This window comes from Vanellus vanellus (assembly GCF_965231255.1).
Source record: "Vanellus vanellus genome assembly, chromosome: 1".
Taxonomy (NCBI): Eukaryota; Metazoa; Chordata; class Aves; order Charadriiformes; family Charadriidae; genus Vanellus; species Vanellus vanellus.
In genome coordinates, this window is record NC_138905.1 from 93545636 (window position 1) to 93566147 (window position 20512).

Consider the following 20512-nt stretch of genomic DNA (forward strand, 5'->3'; position numbering starts at 1 on the left):
TAGTTTTTATAATTGTATAGAAAAGCTTTTTTATGCTTGGGAGCATAACAGAGATTTAAAAAAAAATAAAAATCCCTGGCTTTTAAGACAATCACATAACTTTTAGAGCCTACTCACGATTTTTTTGATGTTTGAAGTTTCAATGCAGTTTGTCTCTTTTCAGTAGAGGTGGTTTTTGTCCACTCCATGTGTAGTCAATCAAATAAGTATGAAATTTCTGGTTTTGTACATCTGATACACTTAAATTGCATTTTTGTTTTTATTTTTCCAGAAGTGGCTATTCATTTTGTGGGGCAATACTCAGATGTGATATTTTAAACTAGAAGATAATTACCTCTTGAAAGAATAGCATCTTTGAAAATGCTGACATACATGTTTTCCTGGTAGAATGGATTCATGCTAATAAGCTTATGAAAATACTCAGTTGCACCCAGAGGTTAAAATAACAGCTTCCAAAACACTGCTAGTGATGCTTCCCTCTTTTCCCACCTAGATTAGGTCTTCACTCATGATAAACCTAGTGCATCTCAACTGAGATGACAAACACTACAGTTGCAGAAGTTTGTTTTGGTTTGTTGGCTTTTTTCTTCTACGATTTAAAGAGGGCAAAAATGAAGGCCACTAGAGCTTCAGCCTTTTCACTGTGGTTCGTGTCATAACCATCTGCAATTATGATAGCAATCAAATCCTCCAGCATGCTCCCTAACTTTCTGGGACGAAAATAGAAATCTTTGATAAGCTTCCTTGTTATCTGGTAGAAGAGAGTGATGGATGTGCATCCTGGTTTGTTTGTTACCATAGCTCCTTTCAGATGGTTAAACTACTTTTTACAAGTTGTTGTTCAGTTTGGGATGGATTCAGTATGGATTTCCATAAGTAAATAATGAAATTCCTAGTCTTTAAATGTTGACTGAACTGCAACATGACTCTTTATAATCGAATTATAGGTAACCTTTGGGAACCCTATAGTTATATAATAGAGGGTGCACCATATGATGCAGTAGGCTGTGTAACAAGATCTGATTCCATTGTAATTCCACGGCTTGGATGAGGGCCTTATACGTTAGCTCAACAGCTAAATTGGTCACAAATGGCCTGTTGATGCAAATAAAGGTAATATCCCAGCACTCTGTAAGTGGAGAGGATGAACACATACACAGCCAAGGCCGCATATGTAACTGCAGGTTGTTAGGTGTTAAATAATTACAACACAGTCCACACATTTAAGACAGAAAGCTACCACATCACAGAATGGTAGGAGTTGGAAGGGACTTTCGGAGATCATCTAGTCCAACCCCCCTTCCAAAGCAGGTTCACCTAGAGGAGGTTGGACAGGAACGCATCCAGGCGAGTTTTGAATATCTCCAGAGAAGGAGACTCCACATCCTCTCCGGGCAGCCTGTTCCAGTGCTCTGGCACCCTCTAAGTAAAGAAGTTTTTCCTCATGTTCAGATGGAATTTCCTTTGTTCCAGTTTGTGCCTGTTGCCCCTTGTCCTGTTGCTGGGCACCACTGAAAAGAGTCTGGCCCTATCCTCTTGACACCCGCCCTTTAGATATTTATAAGCACTGATGAGATCCCCTCTCAGTCTTCTCTCCTCCAGGCTAAACAGACCCAGGTCTCAGCCTTTCCTCAAAAGAGAGATGCTTCATTCCTTTGATCATCTTCGTAGCCCTCCGCTGGACTCTCTCCAGTAGTTCCCTGTCTTTCTTGAACTGGGGAGCCCAGAACTGGACATAGCACTCCAGATGTGGCCTCACCAGGCCAGAGTAGAGGGGGAGGAAGACCTCCATCAACCTGCTGGCCACGCTGTTTTTAATGCACCCCAGGATACCATTGGCCTTCTTGGTCACAAGGGCACATTGCTGGCTTACAGAGCCATGAACACCCAAGTGTGTGTGCATGTGTGTAACTGGGAGATGGGCATAAAGCATGTGGGAGTCTGAGAACTTTTTGTGTGGTTTTGGTTTTTAAATTGGAAAATGGTATGTTGGTATGATACTGGCCTTCTGGAGTTTGTTTTATGAGGACTCTCAGTCCCTGTAGGTGGTGATTGATACACACCAGTGTTGATGGGTTATAGAAGCAAGGGATTGTCTTTGTCGAGACAAAATTTCTTATGTTGCCAAGATCTCATTGGCTCAATTTAATAATGTAGCAGCAATATTTACCCAACACAGTACTAGAGTAATGCAGTACTGTTGTATCTGACATGCATGGAGCATGGGGAACAAACAGGAGGAGCTAGAGATGTGTGCATGCCTCCAAGGCTATGATCTCATTGGCATCGTAGAAACTTGGTGGGACGACTCCTATGACTGGAGTGTTGACATGGAAGGCTACAGGCTCTTCGGGAGAGACAGGCAAGGGAAACGAGGAGGCGGTGTTGCCTTATATGTTGACAAGCAACTGGAATGCATGGAGCTCAGCCTAGGGATGGATAACGAGCCAACTGAGAGCCTATGGGTCAGGATTAAAGGGAAATCGGGAGCAGGGGACATTACAGTGGGGGGCTGCTACAGGCCATCTGACCAAGAAGACTGAGTGGATGAAGCCCTCTATAGACAGATAGGGGTGTCATCACGTTCACAGACCCTGGTTCTCATGGGTGACTTCAACCACCCCGACATCTGTTGGAAGGGTAACACAGCCAGGCACAGGCAATCCAGGAGGTTCTTGGATTGCATTGAGGACAACTTCCTTATCCAAGTGGTTGAGGAGCCAATGAGAAGAGGAGCTATGCTGGACCTTATTCTTACCAACAAGGAGGGGCTGGTAGACAGTGTCAAATTCAAGGGTAGCCTGGGCTGTAGTGAACATGAAATGGTTGAGTTCGAGATCCTTGAGGCAGCGAGGAAGGTGCGCAGCAGGCTGACGACCCTGGACTTTGGGAGAGCTGACTTTGGCCTCTTGAGGAATCTGCTTGGTGTGGTGCCATGGGATGAAGCGCTGGAGGGAAGAGGGGTCCAAGAAAGTTGCTTAATATTCAAGGACCACCTCCTCCAAGCTCAGGCCTACAGGAGAGCTGGGGGAGGACTTTTTATTAGGGCACGTAGTGATAGGACAAGGGGGAATGGCTTTAAACTGGAAGAAGGTAGGTTTAGATCAAACATTAGGAAGAAGTTTTTCACTTTGAGGGTGGTAAGGCACTGGAACAGGTTGCCCAGAGAGGTTGTTGAGGCCCCATCCCTGGAGGTGTTCAAGGCCAGGCTGGACATGGCCTTGGGCAACCTGGTCTAGTGGGAGGTGTCCCTGTCTATGGCAGGGGGGTTGGAACTTGATGAACTTCAAAGTCCTTTCCAATCTAAACCATTCTATGACATGGGATTATTATGCAGTGGAAACACCATTTTGCAGCCTTTGAGCAAAGTGGCCTAGAGGCTGTAAGGAAACAGTCATTGTGCAAAGTGTTCCTTTACCAAAGTGCTGGTAGTGTCATCATAAAAGAAAGTGGGCATTTATGGTACTTGGTACATATTACTTGCAGACAAATTTTCACAAATCCATTGAAACTATTGGAGAGATATCACTTTTGCATCTGATCTATTATGCTGGACATTCTGGGGTTAAAAAAAAATAACAACAAGCAAACAACATTAGAAAAAACAGTTCTGGTTCAGCAAGTGCACCCCAGTCTTGCCAATCAATTGGGCTGTCTGAGAACCTGATTCATAGGGGCAGCATAGCCTGAACTTCTGATCAGGAAAGCCTGACATCCCAGTCTCACTTCTATTCTCAACAGAGTGATTAACTCTTTCCATTTAGTTTTTGCTATCCATAAAATGGGAATGACTAGCTTTTTGCCAAAGGAAGTTGTGAGATTTGATTTGTTAATGTGTATGTGCAACTGAACCACAGAATGATGGATCGAAGTTGCTAAATAAAAGGAAAGTATTACTTATTTGGAGGTTTGGCAGTAAGTAATGACTGCTGAGATAGGAGAACAATTGAGATTCTTTGCATATTGAAAGACACCAGAAGCGTGCTGCATTTCTCTCCTCTCTTCAGCATCTTCACCAGTAAATCTGCAGGGATAAAGAACTTCTGCATGGTTCTTCTACGTTTTTGTTGACCCCTGCTGATGTAAATCAAACATACTGTCCTCCTGTTATCTTCAGGTTTAGAAAACCTATTTTTAATCACTTCATACAGGTATCTAATTTGAATCAGCCTGCCACGCTGCAGGACTCTTGTGCTTTTTTAATTGGCATCTTTCTCATTATGTTTGAACAAAGTTGCAGAGACACTGCAGGACACCAGTAGAGACATCTGAATCACCAATCCTGTTGGGCTGGTATATCACACGTGATGGTGTGATACACAGATCTCCTAGACTCCCATGGTATATGTGGTGAATGGGACTAAGTGGAAGCAATCAAGTTCAGACATGTTGCTCTGAGAGTTTCTAGGTCCTGCCTATACCATCTGAAAGAGAATTGCGACAGAAATTTGCCTGTGATTTTTACCACCACTATGGTTTTAAACCAGCCTGGTTTCTAAGAACAATTCCTGGGATTCTAGTAAAGTGGAGTTCCCTGAAGAGATTGATGGAACTGTTGTAGGGCAGGTATGTGGAATACATCAAAACCAGTGCGTTAACCCGCCACAAGGATGGGCAGGATACCAAACTAGTTCATAGGGTCAGCTCCATGTAAATTTCTTTAGAATTTCAAAATCAGCCCTTAGATAACTGTTAAGAGGCCATGGTTTTTTGTTTTGTTTTGTTTTGTTTTGTTTTGTTTTTCCAAAGGAAGTAGCTCTTGGCCTCAAACATGGTTTTATGATGCTGTGTCTCCTTTTCCAGTTGTGATTGCCAACATGATATGTCTAAACTCAGCATGTTGGTGCACCTGGCAACATAAAAAGGAGAGGAGAGACCTGAGCAGTATAGAATATGTTACCTGGCACTGAAGCACTTTCCTTCTCAGTCAGTCATCCAGAATCTTGTCATTTGCAACAAAGACATTCAGAGTTCTGGTGGACAGTTTGGTTTTTCCTGTCTCCCCCTTACTACTGAAGGTCAGGGTGTTCTTAGGGCTCTGCAACTCTCTGGGAGAACTGTAGATGGGTGCCCCTGCTGCATTAAGCACCAAAATTTTCCACCTGCCTTATGGTGCTAGTCATTTTTTCATTCTTTTTAAGGCTTTGCTGGAGGGGTTGGGGCTCCTTTGCCTCCCTAATGGCAGTTGCTAGAGATTAACTCTGAACTGAGGAGGTAAGTTTACAGAAAAAGAAAAGCAGGAGTATCATCTCCTGGGTAGACCAGCATTGACTGTTCTTGCATTCAGGACGGATAATGCAGCTTTTTACTAAGATGGCTGGGAGTCCTCTGTTCCAGCCTCTTTCTTGTGGGGTGACCCCACGTGTGGCATAACCAAAATTCAGTGTCTCTGCCATGGAAGAGCTATGCTCCCAGGCACGAGAGGAGTTTGCTTGCCTGTTCTGTTGTGTGGCCAAGAACCAGCCAGCCATATGACTGCCATGCAGGCCCTCACCATCACATGGCAGGTGTGTGTCCAGTCTTGTGACAGAGCGTGATGGTTACCAGGCTCTCAGTGAGCATTTTGAGTAAAGCAAAAAGGCAAACATTTTTATGTTGGCAAAACATTAAATCGGGATTCTCTATTCAATTGCACCGCTCAGGATTTGCTTATGATCTTTTTCTATGGTTTAGGTAGACTGAATGATTTATAAGACAACAGAGAATCAGACCATTGATGGTTTGGATCCATTTAGAAAGACTCACAGGCAAGGAACTAGTTGTGCAGATCACATCTTATGGGGTTTTTCATTCAGGTCAGACAGATATTTGGATTTTAAAAAGATTACAACTAATTGGATTAATTTCTGGTTGAGTGCGAAAACTAGCTTAAGTTGGAATCTACTTCACATTTGCTTTCAAACAATCTCAAGGTCTGAAAGTATTTGATTTTAGTTCTACAGTTCTGCATGTGCACAGAGCTCATGCAACTTTGGAAGGGGTGGCTTTGGGTTCCACTTTGTGTCTGGCTCTAAGCGTTGCCATAACTGGATGGAATTGGGCTCAGTTATAGTGTTCTTACTGAGATTGAGGCTTCCTCAAAATATGAGGATATTTGGCCTGTGATCCTGGTTCAGATACATGTATGACATTTCTAGAAAGTTATAGGAAGTAGGGATCTAGATCCCTCCCAACTTACGTTTTTTTGGATCTGAATAAATTGCGCATCTGAACAGTTTTTGTACTAAAATGTTTCTGACTTAGTACTCGGATTTCAACCTGAATGTTTGTTAAATTTGAAGGGTTCAAGTCTGTATTTTATCCAAATTTGGTACATTCTGAATCTCTCTTCAGATTTGTATGTATAAGGTAGGTAGGACTGAGGAATGAAAGTTAGTTTGGGGTCAGATGGTCCAGAGTACTAAGAACGTCTTACATCTGATATCTTCATTTTGTTGTATATGTAGTTTTTAAATTTTAAATTCAGAGACTATTCCTATTATTTGAACTGAATAGAAGTATATAAAAACTTTTCATCAGCTGGCTTTGATACACGTCCCCTTGATAAAGTATTTATATTTTTTGCCATTCTCCATCATAAAACTCTGAGAGATGCCAGGCTGAGATAGGAAGATGATATTTATGGTACCATCTGCTTGTGGACTTACATCTGAGTCCATTTTACAGATGGAAAAACTGAGGCAGTGTGTGTTCAATTGGCACATACACAGCCAGATCGAGTTACCACAGTGAGGAGCAGTCTCCAAATGCTCCTTCTGCTTTCCTGACCGTACATACCCTTCAATAAGGTGAGAAGCAAATAGGTAATAGGGCTAAATTTTTGCAATATATATTTGGAGTAACTTGTAGAGCTGCCTCACATATGCCAGGTGTGTATGTAGCTAAATATTACAGAATGAGTTGAACTAAATCACCTACTAGAGCTTTTTACTCTTTATATTTTACCCTAAGGTAAGAAAGGCTGCTTTTTGATGAAAATGCTAATGAAAATTAACCTTTTGAAAAAAGTTACTTAATCCTTCTGTATTTACTATACATCTGGATGAAAACAGAATGATTATAAGCAAAAATCCAAAAAAAAGGGTAGCAGCTACCAGTGAACACAACTAATCAAATTCACCAGTCACCAGGCTGGTTAATATTCTAAAGACTGTGTGAATCATGAATATCCAGCCAGCCTGAGGGTACAAATCCATGAATCTAGGGAGTTTACCTATCTCTTTTAGTCAGCAGGCTATCCCTTTTCGATCACTACAATTTAGGCATATATTGCCTAATAATAAATGTGATAATAAAAATGTATCTTGGGAAGCAGGATGTTGTAATAGAGATTTAGATCAAAAGTGAGATTCATTTTACTTAATTTTAGCCAACTACAAGCTAGCTGCCTAGCCTAATCTAGTTGTGTGGGCTCCCTCCCTCAGTGGGAGAGAGAGAGAGAGAGAGAGAAAGCTGGGATGAATTTGCTCTTGGGAGGTGCCTGTCTCTCCACTGACAATAGAGGGAGCCTACACAACTGGCTTAGATAGGACACTAAACTTTTAGGTGGGTACGAGTTACTCCAGGTAAATTCTGTGTTAAGTATCACGAGATTTGGGTTCTCGTCTGTTTTTCCACCAATTTACAGCATAACCTTGTAAATATCACTTAACCTTTTTTTTTTTTTTTTTGGACCCATTTTCTCCATCTAAAAAATACCATATGGATAAAGTTCTTGGAGAACCTTTGTCCAAAGATGAAATACAGGTGCAAAATCTTGTTTTCCTGCTCTTGCTACTTTCACATGCCTGGAATAGTTATTGAAATCAACAGAATTTCAGGGCTGAGTGAAAAATATTTTAGAAGCAGCATGTGTCTTCTTCAGATATTAGAGAATATTATAAAAATAAAAATCTAGTAACTAGTTACGTGTATTGATTTTTCCCATCTTTGGCTCCCCCTCATACCTGCCTTCTAGCCCTCCCTCCCCTCCTCCCCCCGCAAAAAAATGTAGGGAGTGGGGAGAACATTCTTCACATTAGACCTATATTTTAAATAACCTTGGCCTGTTTGCAACTGGGAAAATGTTTTTTTACTTGAGAGATTTATTTCTGTCCTTGTAACACCATGTACTATATGCATTGCACCTGTTCAGACATAAGCACAGCACATTATTATAGCTGTAGGGGTAGAAGCTTCCCAATACATATTTTTGAAGGGAGGGAATGCTGGGGAGAATAGCCCTCTCTTTTCAATTGTTTACCGAGCAGTCTCGTACGAAGACTTCTTCCTCATCAAGATCAATTTTCCCTGCTCCCCTATTGTCTGGGGAAACCTATCTTCAGGAGCGTCTTTCTTGAAAGATCTCATGACTTTAAAATCATCAGTGGGCTTTGTGTAGTCTGCCTGTCAAAAGAGATATGTTTACACCTTCCCTGCATGTGTTAAAGCTATAAGGTTACGGAGCAGAATGGCTGATACGTTTCGGCGCTCCATGCTAATATGCACAAAAAATGTATTTATGATAATTATATGGACTGTCTGAAACAATGCATTCCAACATCCTGTAACATAAATAAGAAAGGTGGAGCCAGCCGGCACTAAACTGTTTATTTGCCAGCAATCCTGCTCAGCCCCGTGTACCTTTTCTAGGCTGCCTCAGCCTGGCAGTATTGAACCTGTTGCTGCATTAGCCGAGTTGTATTTTGCTAGATAGGGGAAGGAGGGTTGTCTGCTGTCTGGTAGGAGGGCTTTGTCTGTGTGCGCCTTTCTCTCCCTCGCTCCCTCGCTCGCTTGCTCGCTCCCTGTCTCTCGCACTCTCGCTCGCTCTCGCTCGCTCTCTCTCGCTCGCTCTCCCTTTCCCGTCTCTGTGGTTTGTAAGGTAGGTTGCAGTGTGTGTATATACACAACATCAAGAGCAGGAAAATGGACTCATTAGGGAGGCAGGCAGTCATTACCACTCACACTGTACTTCCAGGGAGACAGCGACTATGAGGAGACAAACTGAGGACTGGGGAACAAGGTAGGCCAGTCAACTTTTATAAAAAATGAAAGAATAAAGCCTCTACTCTCCTTAAACCACCAGCACTTCTTTATTCCCCCCTCCCCCCCTCCCCCCTCCCGGATTTTTAATTTAGAGATGTAAGTTTGCCAGACCTATTTGCTAGCTTAAAATTCGGAACATCTATAGAAGGCCTTACCCTCTACAAATGTTTTCCCCCCTTCTACTTATTTAAGGGTGTGCCCCCTTATGATTCACTTTAATTACTTTTTTTTAATCACGAAGGAAACAAATACATTTGTTTTCCAACACTAGTTCCAAGTAAATCAATATCTTTCACTCTTCTAAAACAGCCCTCTCTGTATGTTTGTGGGTCTCTCTCTGCTTTTTCTCTTCTGTTTATGCAGTTCCATCTGTCCGTCCATATATCATGTTCTCCTTATTTACTGCTAAATGGGGTTTTATTAGTATTTGCCAATGACTTTTAACTGTAATGCCGGTGACCAGGGTTAACGGTGACTCTTGTTCTTTGTTTTCTCTATATATGTATACTGTAAGTTTAAAGTCCATGCTTGGCATACAGTAAATAAAAGCAAAAAAAATAAGATAAAGCAGGTTCCACTCCTCCTGACAGGATTTTTGTTTGGAGATTTTACTGTTTGTCTGTTTTGGTGTGGGGGCGGAGGGGGTTAATTTTGGTTATTGTACATTTACTTTTTCCTCCTGGATATTTTTAACGTCTATTTTTCATTATTAGTATTTTTCCAGTTTCCTTTACTAGGAAGAAAGGAGATGTATATTCCAACTTTTATGTTGCTGGTTTAATGTAACGTTATGGAGGCATCACTGGGTTAATAAGAATTCAAACTTTCTAAGAGGGAGTTTGTATCCTTGGCTGCCCCCCACCCTCCCACTTTATGCATGGTTATGCTTGTGTTTCCGTGTGTACTGCCGGGGAAGGGAGGGGGGAAGGGAATAGATATTTTTTACAGTGGTGGCAAATTATGAAATCTATCGAGCCATTTTGTCCAGAAATAGTAACTATTTATTTACCAATTTTCATTCCACAAATATGCTGCTTATTTGTAATGTTAAACATTGAAGCTTTTCTCTGAATTAATCTTTTTTTTTTTCTTTTTTTTTTCTTCTTTTTTTTCTGGGGAGGGATTTGTGATGCATTTCATAGCCCATTTAGCATTGTCGAGTTTTTGGAGCCCAGATTTATCATGGGTTCTAAAGACTGCTTAAATTGATCCATTTGAAATGGTCTTTTTTTCTGAGCTTCTGTCATTTCTGTTTGAGAGTAAAACTGCTACTCTGCTGGTAACAAAAAAAAAAAAAAAAAACCAAACAGAAAAGAGATAGTGGAAGTGAGTTACATAAAATATTCTGGAGAATCCTAAGTAATTATATAAAATGGACTCTGATCAGTGGAGATCTCTCAACAATAACAGTCACCTTTTTTAATAGAAAATTATTTATTTAATAGCAAGAGGCGGACTTCTTAAAACCATGCATTAGGCCTTCCTCTTAGCACAAAGAAGTCCATAATGCAATATTCCCAACCCACCTGGGACTGCCTAGGAGATTCTCCAAAACCTTCAAATCCTTTGAAATGTTTCTTAAAAATCCATTATTTTACAGCCAGAGAGAACTTTTGCTGCCAACAGGTTTTTTTGCTGTTGTTTGGGGCTTTTTTTAGCTGTCCTTTAACTTACGACTCCCCAGTTTCAACAGAAGTGCCTCCTCGCTGAACAAACTAATTTAATTGCAATCCAGAGCAGCAGATCTATTCACTGGCACTTCAGCTACAGAAACTACTTGCTTCTTTTTATTAGCAGTTTTATTTTCAGAACCTGAGCAAAACTTTTCAAGGTTTTATGTATCAGTGTGCCAAGAATTGGTGGCTCATCTCTTAGCTGCGGAATGATATTCACTGCTTCCTATTTTTTTTTCCTCCTTTTTATTCAAGCTTCTAAATTAATATTTTGTTGATAGGCTTTAAACGTGTTTATTGCTTCAAACGACCTGTTAACTGTAGCAAGGTGTTTCCTCCCCTCCTAGAGTTTGAATCTCAAGCTTTGAAACTCAGATTTGGGTGTAGAGGGGATGCTGAAGGTATGCCAAAAATATGGGGTCTAAAAGGTGGAGTTGCTGATGCCTTTGGATGGTGGTCAGCCTGGAGTGATGCAGCTGGAGCGTTAGCAGCCATTCCCCTCACGGGATGGGTGGGTTTTCAGGCACCTGTCATTTTTTCTGGAACCAGTGCAGGTATATGTTCCTCAGCAGTCCAGTTTTTTTGTAGGAAGGCACATGGACCTATCCTCAGGCTTCTTACGCATACATTTAGCAGAAGCCCAGCCTCATCTTAAACATTTTTGAAAAACTTTAAAAATGACTACAAGATACCTCTTGATTTTATGAAAACCCCAGGCAAGAAGAACTCGAGCAGAGAAAAAGAGTCGGAGTGGGAGAAGCATTTTTTCATTACCCAGTAAGATCTTTTTTTAATCTTAAAAACTTTTTCACTAGGAGGATTTAATTTTCTTTGAACCCTAAGTATATGCTAGCAAAAAAAAAAAAATAAATCTTAGCCCTTTCAATAGCACAAAGTCCGTTTGCAATCTGGATACAGCAGCAAAGGGTAAAGTATGCCTAAGTAAACTTAAATCCAGTGTATGATGCTGTAGCTGGAACCCTGGGAACGTCAAGCCTGTTGGCGAGGGGGTAGGACTGAGTTTGGCAGAGCGGCTTGTATGGGGCAGTGTGGGGTGCTCTGGGTTCCCATGCTGGCAGCCGGGGCAGCTGTGCGGAGCAGAGCTCACGGTGTTGATTGGATCACAGTGTGCTTTATTTTAGCGTTGGAGCAGACAGTTATCTAACACACCCACATGAGGAAGTGCTCTGGAGCAGTTATTTCATGCTTTGCCATGCCCTGTAGCTAGAGTAATTTTGGGCTGAATGGCGTGTGTATATGCCTCTTTCACTCCTGTTAGACGAAAAGCAATGCTGTTGGGCTTTTTTGTGTGTGCGTTTTGTGTTGTGGGTTTTTTTTGTTTGTTTGTTGTTTTTTTTTTTTTTTAACAGGACCAAAAATGGGATATAAGACAGGCAAATCCAAATACCAAACAAATACCAAGTCAAATCAATTTTAATAGTAGAGGATTTTGCTTTTCTCTTAAAGGAGGAAAAAATATCAATCTTGTTTATTTTGATAAAGACAGTTGTAGCAATTTCCTGAGTTGGATATATCATTATTATAAATATTACTCAGAGTTTTCCTATTTTCACATTTTTTTCATAGGCCCAGCTTATTCATAAGGGAAAACAGCTGCAGAAAATTTAAAAAAATGTAATGTTATTTATATAAAACTTTGATGTAAATAGGCAACAGTGTCCCCTGCTAGAGAATTCTGTGGGATGGCTTACAAATCCCATACAAGAGAGGTTACAGTCTTAGATAAATTATTTAAATAATTTCAAGAAAACCTGGTTCGTTTTTGCAGACCATATGAGATTTTAAGCAGAATTATTTGAATAGGAGTTCTGTTTAGAGATTGATGGCATGCTGTGGCCTTGTAGATTTCAGTTGGTTTTACTCCTATCTCTTTTTATAGGACTTTTTTGCACTGTGATCTGTATGGTGAAGAGCTTCTAGTGAAAGAGATTCATAAATGTTAATGGAAACTTAAGATATTTAGATTTAATTTTTTTAAGCAAAACTTTTAGAAATTCCAAATATTTTATAATTTTTTTTTTTTTTAATGAAACAATGCACTGGAAATAGTTGCTTTTAAAGAATAACTTGTCCCTTCTCTAGGGTCTGCAATTCAAACTGCTGCAGACAAAAAATGATGGCAAATCAAAGTGAAACGGACTTCACTGATTTTGTTAGTTTGGCCCAAGAAAATTCAGAAAATAAACTATCAACTGTGAAAAATAAATTGGATTTTTAATAATCTATCTATGTCAATAATCCATGTTTCTCTTGGTAAAGAGTAGTGTTTAACAATTCGCCAAATTTTAAGTTACATTTGTAATATCTGTACAGCTCTAACTTGAGCAGATTTTCACAGGTTTACCAAAGTTTCAGTGAGGAGCAAATAAAGGCAATGGCTTTTGTCTAGGATGGTTTTTGCTTTGACGGTGTTTCCTATATTTCTGGTTATTATTTATCTTAAAAGTTAATATTTATTTCTAACGGCACTGATCCAATTCTCCTCTAATAGGAAACTGGCATTTCAGAATGATTACTGCCTATAATTTTTGTGTTTTCATACATTTTTGTACCTAATCCTTCAGTACTGTTGTGTACTATGATGGCATTTTGACCGTCCGGTGCTGGCAGGAGCTCTGTTTGCAGATGGGTCTTGTAAAATGGTCACCGAAGGCATGGGGACACGTGCCACCTCTTTCTTCCATAGCTGCTGGGGCAGCCAGGGCTGCTGGTGCCGCTGGGCAGGTTGCTACGCATCCCAAAGGTTTGCAAGAAGAAAAAAGTTCAGCTTTTATCATGTACAGGGAAGACTGTATATCTTGAACTAGTTAAAATACAGGAGTCGGAAATCGGGCTAATGGGATAGAGCTGTCTTTAAGGAAAAAAAATACTGTTCCTCTGACAGCTGGGGTTTGGCTTTGGTGAAATGAGTGTGGAGGGTCCCAGCCTGTTTCCCATGGGGCAGATGTTCTCCTCGCGGAAAAGCGAGCCGCTGACCGAGTTGGCACTAGGTGGCACTATGGGAAGAAAGGCCATGGACTATATGAGCACAAAGGCTGAAATCCTTTCATGCCAAGAAGTGGTCTCTTCCCATCAGCGACAACCTGCCCCGCTAGCCCCGTGGAGGGCAGATTCGTAGCCTGTGCTGCACTTGTTGTTATTGGGTACTGTTCCCCAACATCTTTTAGGAAAGACAGGTATTCTAACAGAAAACAATCCTACCTAATTCAGACACTGGCAGTGTCTTTAGGACTTTATTCTTCAATGCCTCGTGTCATATGCCTTTCCTTGTGCTTTTCTGAAGTGGGTGGATGCAGACCCCTAGGTAACATTTAATGTCCAGTTTGCACAAGTGTAAATGACAGTACAAAGGGTGACCCAAAACCCATATTGTCTTCCTGAATGGTTGAGCTAGTACCAAATCGGTGGTTATACAAGTCAGTATTAAGAACAGTTGGTAACTACAGCGAAGAGGAGAGGAAACCTGAATGGGCGGTGCTTCTGACCCTCTGCAGAGCACCTATAGGAAATCCTTTACAGGGCAGAAGTGGTGCCGTTCTGTAAGTTACACCTGTAGATGGCCTCTTAATATTATGCTTCCATGGTAAACTTATCTTGGGATTGTGGTAGAGTTAAAAATTCAGGCAAGTATAGTGTGCCATTTGATTCTGAGGTAAATACAGCATGGAAATTACTCTACTGATGGTTTGGTTTTTTTTTTTTTTCCAACTAGAAGACAAGCGTTCTAATATCTTGCTTCTAAAATCGTCAATACTTGGAAGTGTGATCAGTCCCTTGAGGATATGAAACTAGGACAGGGAAAGTTGCCTTATGGACTTCAGAGTTGTCCTTTCTGCTGACTGAAAGTTAATTATTGATTTCTCTTTCCTCCCTAGAGATCCATATGCCTTTCTTTCTGGCTAGAAAGTTAGTGGTCACAGTGCAGGAATTTGAGAGCAATCGTCGTGTGGCAACACAAGATTTCATGGGCAGGATGTCAGGAATGGGTAAGATGGAAGTTGATATGGGGAGAGAGGAAAGAAAGACAACTCGGTAAAAGCTTACATCTGCTATCGTGTTATGCGGGGTGGACATGGGGCCTGTTATTCTCCATGGCTTTCGCTCCTAAACTCCTAGCAATTTGATAGCTAAGTGAGTCACAGACATTAGTGACAGAGAGGAATGCTGACAATAAAAACAAAACAACAACAAAAACCCAACCAAAAAATCTTATTGTTTAGGCACGAACACAAGAAAACCATGTTTAATTGCTAATGTGCTCCCTCTGCTGGTTCTCTAAAACTAACAAATGCTATTCCCAGGAGACCGGGCCACACCCTCTGGGACACTGCCTTACAAAAATTGTGTCTAAATGAATGGCTCTGAGCTCTCTTGCAACAAGCAGTATTAACAGGAAAAGAAGTAGTCTTCTGATGAAGTGTTTTAAAACCTTATATACCAGGAATGACTGCTGAGAAAGGTCATGAAATGTCCAATCCTGTAATTCAGCCTTTTTAGCTGTTTCCAGTCTTACTTATATTTGATAGGCATTTCTTTGTCTATAATTTCCCAAAGTTTGTGTTTTCAATTTTGTTGCTTCTAGGATTTTTCCCATCTGAAGGAGTTTTAAAAAATGTTCTCATTGGTGCTTTTTAGTGCCTGTAGTATCTGAAGAAGCCCTAGTGTAGCTTAGGCTTTGGCAGCTTCTGAATCTTTCTGTCACTGTCAGTTAAATCTGCTTGTCAGCTTTATACTGTTGTGCCCACTTCATCCTGTCCTTTGGCTTGAATACTGGCTGTTTTTTCAGGATACTCTTGAACATCCTTCCTCATTGTGATGAATTCGTGTTTCTTTTCCAAACATAGACTGAACTGTTTAATATGTTCCCCACACAGCAAATTTCCCCGGTAGATAAGTTTTTAAAATCCAGCATTTTGTACTTTCATGCTCTGAAAAATGTCCTGGATAAGACTGAGTATTGGAGAAAAAACTGAAGAAAGCTTTTTTAATTCCCGTAGAATATTTGGAATGTGTAGATCTCTGACATGGCAATTATATAATGAAAGATTGTCCTGTACTTCCTGTAGTTTCCACCTACGTGGCCTGTCATGATAAAGAGCCTTGTCTTGCAGCCATTGACACATTGGTGGAAATCAGCTGTGCAGAGCTGTTGCAGGACTGGGCTCAAGTTTTCCATGTAGAGTAGTGAAAAGTTTCCTTTCTGCAAGTCTCATGGTTCCCATCTAGGTGACTGCTTATTAAATCTTTATCCAGTATGGACAATAAACCAAACAGCCTGGTGGGTAGCAAACTGGCTGGAGTGACTCAAGCCACATATAAATCTCATTTGTACTCAGTGTATTAACTCTCTATGGCCTCATCGCTCTCTCTAGTGTTCATTCATTTTGAAATGGCTTGAATATAATGCAAAGAAAATAATCCCTGGTTCTTCTTTCTCAAAGTGTCTCGGGGGATGCTGGTAGGATGATTCTCCATTATTTCCGTTTCATAGGCCGTGCAGTTTAGGAGTCCATCCTCCTGAAATACAGCACAGGGAACTGGCCCCCATGTGGGCAGTCATAGCAGAGACATCAGAAAAGCAGTACCGCACTGAGACCACATCACCCTCCTGGCACCAGGTCCCTGGATGCGAGGAATTGTAGCAGGGGTTGGTATCTCTATGATAGCTTGCCCTCCTGCAGTACCTGCTTTGGGGATAAATAGAGAATTCAGCACCTGTGGCCACCAGTCCGTCACCTAGTGCTAAACTTATGCAAGTGGTTAGAAGCTACACAAGTTCCCGGCGAAGGCCCAGCCTGTCCTGGCTCATGGGCAGACTGTAAGAAGTCCAAGCTGTGTTTTGTAATTTCCAGCATTTCATAAAAATACTGCTTTTATTTTCCTCTCTAAGCCACGGCCAAGCTTTGAAAGCTTCAAAACTTGCTCCAATTGGATAGAAAAAGTGTGTTTTTAAGATAGTGACATTTCCTAAATGAGCTGGTCCTTCTGAGCTATACCAACTTTAAATCATTTATCCACTAAGTCAGTCAGGCTCAGCCTGAAACATTTCACTGCTGTGAAAGCAGCTCTTCCTGAATGAGGTTAAAAGCCAGTTGTGCTTTGCTGTACTTTTTGTCAGACAAGAGAAAGCTTATTATTTTTCCCCGGTGCTGGGCATTTCTGGATTCTGGAATTAACTTTCTTCTGCTAATCGCTGGGTCCCTTTTTACAGGGGACTGGATCCCATTCCAAGCCTTTCTTAATACTTTTTGAGACTTATTTATTTATTTATTTATTTATTTATTTTTAACCAGTGTACAGAGTTCTTAAGGATTTTTTGTCAGCACAAAGCTGTGGTGCAGTTTCAGAAGTTGTAATCAGATTGCAGTGCAGTCACTACCATGATGTATGCAAGTACATAGGTGTGGGCAAGGATAACCCACTGATTAGGGAAGCAGGAGTCAGTTTGTTTCTAGTTTTCTCTGTAACTTTCAACAAGTTGCTTCATTTCTCAATGTTTCAGTAACTTGTCTTCAAGACAGGGAAAATGATATTTATCAGTTTCAAGAGGACAGTTGGGAGACCATTAGTTATAGCTGTATTACCTAATTTTATTGTTGTTGTGAGACTCTTTCCCTGTCAAATTTGTGCCTTGTTATCACCCCAATGGTGCATTGCAACCTCTTTCTTTACTCTAATGGGCTTGCTTTAGCCTGTCAATGAAGTTTTTGAATACTTGTGGTCTTTCTCTGGCATGTTAGAATAGAGCTGCCACCTGAGGTCTTGGGTTTGGGTGTTGATTATTTTTTATTTTGAGGAAGTTTTCACCGCATGGAGGTTAAAAGCTAGCATTTACTTAGGTAGCTCAGATGGCAGTAACTGTTTGGCCCTGACGATGTAGGCTGTATTATGTTGGATCTCAGGTGAATTTTGCATATGTTTTGAGCCACATATTTCCACTGCATTCAGCCCTAGGCTGTCTTGACCAAACTGCTATTAATAACTGAGCTAGCTCAGTTAAAGCTGGCTCTGTGGTGGGGTGAGAGCCATCTTCTCTAGATCATGCATATCCAATCCTGTGATAATTTAATCTGATACCAAAATTAATTTAATTTTCATTCCACATCTTTTTCAGGTGAAAAAAGTGGAAAACAAAAAGGAAGTGAGCTAAAATGAACTTTTCTGGAGATTCCTGGTTAAGACTGACTGTGCAGGAACACAGTTTAGTTGACTGTAAGCTGTTTTAAAGAGTTATTAAAATCTGGTTGAGTAATGCTACTGTGGAACATTGGCTTCAATGTGGTAGAAGGACACAAATGGAGCATTTAGGAGGGAGGTTTGTGAAGAATGTGAGCAGCTAGAAGAAATAAAAGCTGAGACGCAGGCAGGGGGCAGAGCTGTTCAAAGAAAATGAGGATAAAAAGTCTGAACTTCATGCAAAAAGAGGGGCTAACTTGGTCCCACTGACAGGAGAGGGAGGAAATTTTAGCGGTGGGATTCTGTATGAGTAGGACCAGAGTGGGGTGGGATGAGGCCACAGCCCTTTCCTTTTCCCTCATAAGGAGCAAGCTGGAATATTCATCATACAATAATCATCTTCAGAGGACTGTGCTCTTGGGATAAGAAGTTCCACGTGAAATTTCTGAATGTCTGTGTCTCTGCTAAAATGTTTATGGGTCATATTTTGCCCTAAGATACGTTTGTATAAAAGTGGACCAATTCCATGAAATTTAAAAGAATCAACGCTGAACCAAGAGCTCAACTTAGCTTCGTACTTCTAGCCTACTGGCTGCAGCTGGCATACATCTGAAGCAGTACAGATGATGCATGGTGCTCCACAAGTGATTTGTGACCAGAAGACAGGTTTCTTCAGGAGAGTGCTGCTGAATTTGACCTCATTTTTGCTGTGTTAGATACTGTCTCTCTTGTGGCGGCATACATAGGTGTATTAATAAGATTCTTTCCAGATCTCTCCTTGAAATCTGAGCTTATGGAGTTGATGAAAAGGCTTGCTTTTCAGAGGTGTTGGTGATTATTCTCATAATGCCCAGGCAAAGCCTGCAAAGAATTTAACATCCAAAAAGATGCCTTTTTTGTTGTTGTTGTTGCCCACCTGCAAAGATTTAATCCTGAGACCTTGTAGGATTTTTTGTTTTGTTTTGCTTTGTTCTCATTACTGTCTAAGTCTTTCCTAGGCTTTTTCAGATAAAGGATTGTCACACGTACTTCAAAACAGACAGCAGTTATTAGCTGAGTTCAGCCAGTTAAGGGAACACTCACAAAAGTTTCCAGGACAGTTTAGCCAGCGATAGCTGCCGATATGAATAAATAGCACTTTGCATTTCTGAAGAAACTTATTCAAATATCTTATAGCGTCTAATGAAAGTAGTTAATTTCGTTTTGCATAACTCCAGTAGCTGAATCAACATTATTATTTCCATTTTTTAATCAGGAACAATCGAGGCACAGAGAGAAAGAGGAAGTGGTGCCTTTCTTTTCCTTCCTCAGTGTATTGTACATGCAGATGGGACTTGGAAAAGTAAAGACCATGTTCTACAGACAAAGGAAGCTCAGATGATTCTTGGCTGTATTAAAGACCATTAGGCTTTTTATATACCATTGTAGTATTGTAACGCCTATGCATCTTCTTTGCTATCGAAGTCTTATTTCTACTTTCTGAATGAGTTAAAAACACCCTACAGTAACTGAAAATGGAGGCCAAACTCATTTAACATACTAACATGTCAACAAAGTCTTATTTTTAATAGCAGAATTAAAAAAAAAAAGATTGTTTTTGATGTTTTGTTTATTATTTATAATGACTCTTTAACTCAGTTAATATAGCCTCAAAGACTTGTAAGCAACAATTATTTTTTTTTCCCAGTTGTCTTTCTCACAGCTGGATATGTCCCTATTAACTCCAGTGTTAGCTGTGTCCAAGAAGTAGATGTTCGAAAACTGGACCAGTCTGTCACCTCTTTTTCTACAATAATAATCAGAGGGAAAGGTTATACCTGGCTCGAATAAATAGTGGTGTTGCTTGCTCCACAAAATAGGCATCAAAGGAATACTGAAGATCCCTATCACAAGTAAAGACAAAAGTACCTTCAAATGGTTACATTGTTCTGGGCTTCTTGTATGTATAATTGCTTGTATGTGCAACTGCTCTTAACCTCTACGGGATCTGCAATATGTAAAGGAGAAAATAGCCCCTAAGGGTTCTTCAGACGCAAGTATTTAAAGAGGATTGTTACTTGTCTGTTTAAACTGTCGGTGGAGACAAAGTGCACGCAAGTAATAATGGAAGCTTGCAAGTACTGGGTTTGGGCAGAGCACAGATGTATTGCTGAGGAGGCATCTGTCAGAGAATGAACAGTAGGAGGAACCGAATTGTTTGCACATTCAACCTGAAAACAGTACAGTGAATAACCGCATATAACATTGTTACTTGAGAATGAGACTCAGATCTCAATTCTCGAAAACTTGCAAGCAAGTTTTGGGTTTACACTGCTTTATAGTATCTTTTCATTTCCCAAGAACCAGTTTTTGATGCTTGGAAGGACAGCAACAGTAAGTTGTATTAGCTAGCACAATTAATACTTTCTTCTTTGAGAGCCAAATTCATCTAGTGTAGTATGTTTACAAAAGAAAGGGCTGGAATGCACAATAAGGTTTTCCCTTTATCAGAGACATATGGACTCACCATCACTGGATATATTTGTGAGACGCTATAACAAAGAACACTCCTCAGGCATGTCTCACATTTCAAGATTGAAGGGCAAACTGGATGAATGTCCCTTCTAGGAAATGGATGA

At 40.6% G+C, this 20512-nt stretch overlaps 1 long non-coding RNA gene across 1 annotated transcript in view; it reads left to right on the forward strand.

Moving 5' to 3' along the window:
* Nucleotides 1-17910, forward strand: part of LOC309671837 — a 30990-nt gene extending 13080 nt beyond the window's left edge. Inside the window, exon 3 of the long non-coding RNA XR_014269195.1 lies at nucleotides 17833-17910. This is a non-coding gene — a long non-coding RNA (uncharacterized lncRNA). The remainder of the gene's footprint in view (nucleotides 1-17832) is intronic.
* Nucleotides 17911-20512: the final 2602 nt, after the last annotated feature.